Source organism: Sinocyclocheilus grahami, unplaced genomic scaffold (genome assembly GCF_001515645.1).
Source record: "Sinocyclocheilus grahami isolate Dianchi unplaced genomic scaffold, SAMN03320097.WGS_v1.1 scaffold102.1, whole genome shotgun sequence".
NCBI classification, from domain to species: Eukaryota; Metazoa; Chordata; class Actinopteri; order Cypriniformes; family Cyprinidae; genus Sinocyclocheilus; species Sinocyclocheilus grahami.
Genome location: NW_015505281.1, coordinates 2897257 through 2902131, shown reverse-complemented (window position 1 = coordinate 2902131; position 4875 = coordinate 2897257).

The window sequence follows — 4875 nt, the reverse complement described above, 5'->3', positions numbered from 1 at the left end:
GACCTTTACAGTCATAATGAGAGTGTGCATAATCTCATTGACTCAGGAAAGCCCGGAACATCCTGTTATTGCAAAACTTGGTGCCGGCTTGTTAGCAGATGTGGGTTTGGGGTGAAATAGTACTCATCCCTCAGTGTTGTGGGTGACACATGACTCCAGTTAACTGTGAGAAGTGCACAGAAGATCCACTAAAGAGTTAGAGCTTGAAATGGCAGGCAAACAAATATATAGTGAATAATTGTAAGGAAGTCCTTATATGGGCATTGTGTATTTTTCAGCCAATGTGGTCTCTAGAAATGGATTCTTATAGTATGGGGTTTTTAAGAAATTTAATTTTTACATTTGGGGCACATCTGCTCCAACCCAAACAAAAAAGGCCATACAAATTGCATAATACACATGCAACATAAGAGGTAACCAAATGGGTGAGATAAGAACACAAAGTCATTCCGAATTATTCGATAATGGTGGAAGAGGGATGCATTTGGACATTTTGAGTGGACAATTGTGTAATTTCTACTGGCAGCTACAAATAACTTGGTTAATCCAGACTTGAACAAGTCAGTTTGTGCACACATACATGAAAATGCTTTGACAGCTCCATATATGTGCATTGTTTACACATTTCTTCAGTTACTCAACCTGCTAATGACTTATTTATAAGTGTCTCTGCAAATGTAAATTGGCATAGGAGAAAAATAACATAAAACAAGTGTATTAAAAACATCACACTTCACAGACTACAGTGCTTTGCATTGCACCACAGGGATGATCTGCAGTGAGACATAACCTATTCACTGGAGAATATTACTTTGTTCATAATCTACGTTCACCCAAAAACGTACGGGATTGGAACGACAACAGGGAGAGTAAATGATGATAGCATTTTCATTTTTGGGTGAACTATCCCCTTAAAAAGAGACAGAGATAAAAACATAGTGTGGGCTGACATGTGATAGACATGTCTTGGCTCAGAAATGAGAAGACGAGACTAAATGTTCTGGTGACCGGCACCTTGTCTATCATTCACAGGCAGAATATAAAATATACAATATACTGTATAACAGCATACAGTACATATTGTAACATGTTGTATAGGTTGTACATGGAAAAGGAGTATCTGTGGGTAGTACACAGGATTCAAAATGCTGTAAAAATAACAAAAGGAATGCAAATGATTTATAGTCTGCATTTATTAAAGTCACGGTAAAGTAGCTGCATTGACTCTATGTGCAGTATGATGAAATTAAAGTTGGCCAGCGTGATAATAGGAATGTGTCATTCAGTAGACATTTTGCTATACGCTACCATTTACAATGTGATATATTTACATGACCTGCACTCTTTAAGCTTTTTAAAGCAATTGCACCCCATATATTAACAATACATACATGTGAATAATTTATGTTGTAATGTAACTCTTCTTATAATGCAAAAGAGGTTGATAGCATAAAGTCATCCCTTGTTATTAATCTGCCCAATCAAAATAAATATTACATTTTTCCTTTCTTTTATTTTTGAGCAATATTCAAAATATTTTAGTTATTTAATTCAGTCGCTCTTTCCCCCCCTATTTATCATGGGTTCCTATCAAGACCAGGACAGGACAGCATAAATGGAAGTTAGAATCCATTGTGGCAGCATGCATTCATTACTCAGAAGTAACTTTTGAAGCCAGTCAGCTTTCACCATTACATGTCTGTTTTGTGGAGACAACAGGTGAATAGAAACTCTCAAATTCAGCCAAAATATCTATGGAATACTGATGACTGAAGGACATATAGTTGATGGAATACTGATGACTGAAGGACATATAGTTGGTTGGAGTTCTTTGCAAAGGTGAGCAGATGTCATATGGAAGATCTCCACCCATGTATAACTGTTCTGATATTTGTTCCATTTATTCACCATTTAATTGTTTATGTATATGGCCATTTAAAAAAAAAAATATATATATATATATTTATTTATTTTATTTTATTTTAAATTATTCCACACTTTTGACCGATACTTTAAATGGTGAATAAAGATGATGTTGGACAATGTGTATATTCATACATTGTTAAAATAAGCATTACATATATTTTAAACTATGCTGTTCTTTTAAAATAACGTTCAAATGGCTGCATCAGTGACAAATGACCAGAAAGTGACCCATTTTCCCTGCATTTACCCAGCTGTTACACTCATATAAAATAAATTATGATGATTTTCATCCTGCTATCCACCATAAACAGTTTAGTCATTTAGTATATTCAATTGTGTAGCTGGGGTTTATTAACTGTTACTGAACTTCCAGAAGTCCATCATGAACTCAGTTTTCCTCTGTTTTCAGTGAACCGTGACTCAATGTTTTGTACTTCTTCTGTGTTGGCTGAATCATCACTGTTGTTAATTAGCCCAACCACTGTGGAATCATCTGTGCACTTGATAATGGAGTTCAAGCTGTGGGCGGCAAACAGTCATAGGTGAATGAAGAACACAGGAGGGGTCTCAGCATGCAAATCTTTGTTGCTTCAGTGTTAAGAGTTTTAGTGAGGTGTTGATTGTCTGTTCTGGTATGTGGCTTATTAATTGGTAAATGCAAGATTCAAACTGTTCAGAGTCAGGACTTAATTAAAGTAATCGCATTAGAGTGGACGATCATGGTGAAGGCGGAGCAGAAATACCTATGAGATGACTTTGTTGGGAATAATGAATTTAATGCCATTTTCTGGCACATTTCTAAAGCAAAACACATCACAAAATGTAGTTTTAGAAATTAAAATGAACTATTTGGGACCTTGTGAAAACGTCAAATATTTGTGGAAAATGTCCATATAAAGTAGGCCACACATAGGTGCCATTTTGAACACAGCTGGAGAATTTTTAATACATTGTGTCAGTATACTTTGCTTTGCCCACAGTGCAAATTTTGTGTCTGCACAGATGCGAATGATTGAACACTCAAATAGTCCACTAGTTAGTGCACATGTGGCGAAACACGGTCAGTGAAGTATACTTTGAAAGGCTTGCACACTCAACCGTGTGCAAAACCCAAGAGCCACAAGGATACACAAGCAAACAAGGATGTATCTCTCTTTCTCTCTCTCTGATTTACCATTGTTTATGTTTGAAAAACTTTTCTGTTGTTTTGAAAGTTTTTTGACTTTCTTTATCATTCATACGGCACCAGTAATGCTGAACTTTCAAATTGTGTCTGCTTGCATGTGCAGACTAATAAAAGCCTGTCATTTTTGCACCCTCATTCTGTCTTCCTTAGAGTCAATGGTAATGCTTATGCCAGAACCATTAAGATACCTGTGCGAACTTAAGGAAAAGTGACTTCATACAGTGCATCCACTAAAAATCACCTTGGGGCCAGTTGGATGAAAGTCATTCCATAAATGTCAAAGTTAGTTGGTAAATGGTCTAGCATGACATGTCCTAGCTGACTTGGTGTGATATTTTATCTAATTTTAAGTGTGGCTTAGAATTTAAATCTGTTTTAGGTCACTTTGTTTTCTGTGTATTATAGCTATCTAGAGATTTGACCAATGAGATTTCACTTTGGACAGGACTACCCACCACAATGCAATGAAAATGGAAATTTAAGTAAGCAGTTTATGGTGAAGGTGTTTTTTTTTTGGTTGGTTGATTGGGATATGGTGCATACTGTGCTCTTGTGATATAATTGTTAATGTCATCAATGAAAATAGACAGAAATGGAGGCAAGACCAATGTCAACAAGCTCTTGGCAACTGTATAATATTCTATGTTTGAATGTCTCAGTAATTAGACTAAGAACTGACATCAAACAAAACACATCACGTTGCCTCAGGAGGCACAAAGACTGCATTCTGTCTATGCCTAACTGGCTGGAAATAAAGGGGAAACTAGCAAAGATAAAAAATAGCAGGGTACTGCCATTTTCTTCTTGCCTTTGACCATGTGAACACGTTCTTATTGGAAAAACAATCCAATTTTGCCTGTGGCAAAATTTCTGCAAAATATTACGCTGCTTCTTGCACATTTCAAAGTGAAATGTCCAATGGCTGGCGCTAAAAGCGGATTCAAATTGATCAAAAACAGATTAATGTGAATCTGGCCAAGCTTAATTACGTTGGCTGGAAAACACTAAATCCTACTCAAAGCCTAACCTAGTATTAACAAAAGCAAACATGACATAAAAACACATTTGCTAAAGCAACCATGCCAGTTTATCTTGCTTCTGCAACTCAGTGAGCTTTTTTTATCGAGACTTGTGTTTACCGGAGCACTCCACATCACAAGAGCAATCCTGTACCAGGTGAGCTACCGAGCAAGTTTACTATGTCATAAAAGTCATTCAAATGCAGCTGGTTGTGTGATGGAAATGTAGATAGAGTCATGTTTTCCAGTGCACGTAGATTGCAAAATCTGAAATATTTAACCTGACCAAATCAGTGCACTCGCCCAAGCACTCGTACCCAGTAGGCTCTATTAGCAGTTATGCAGGTCTAGAAAGCCATTGGTAGGAATGTGGGGGTGTAATAATTTTCTCTCCACAGCTTCAACTGCAGTTATATGTTTTACTGCTGAGCAGCCTTCTTTTAGACATGTGGTCTGTCAGAAAATATAAATAACTACATTCTTATGTTTTTCGTAGAAAGTGCTGCCTGCTTGCGCAAAATGTGCTGCCATAATGCTGGGGTGTTGTGAGTGGTTGCCAGGTTGTTATTATGTGGTTGCTAAGGTGTTCTTAGTGGTTATTGTGGTTGTTTGGGGTTGTTAGCTCATTTGACAGGGTATGCCAGCCACAATCTCATCCATATTGCTATAAATATAGCATTCTGTATAGAATTCAAATAGCTCCAATACATTTTGTGATCTGCTCCATGCTATCGTGTCTCTGGA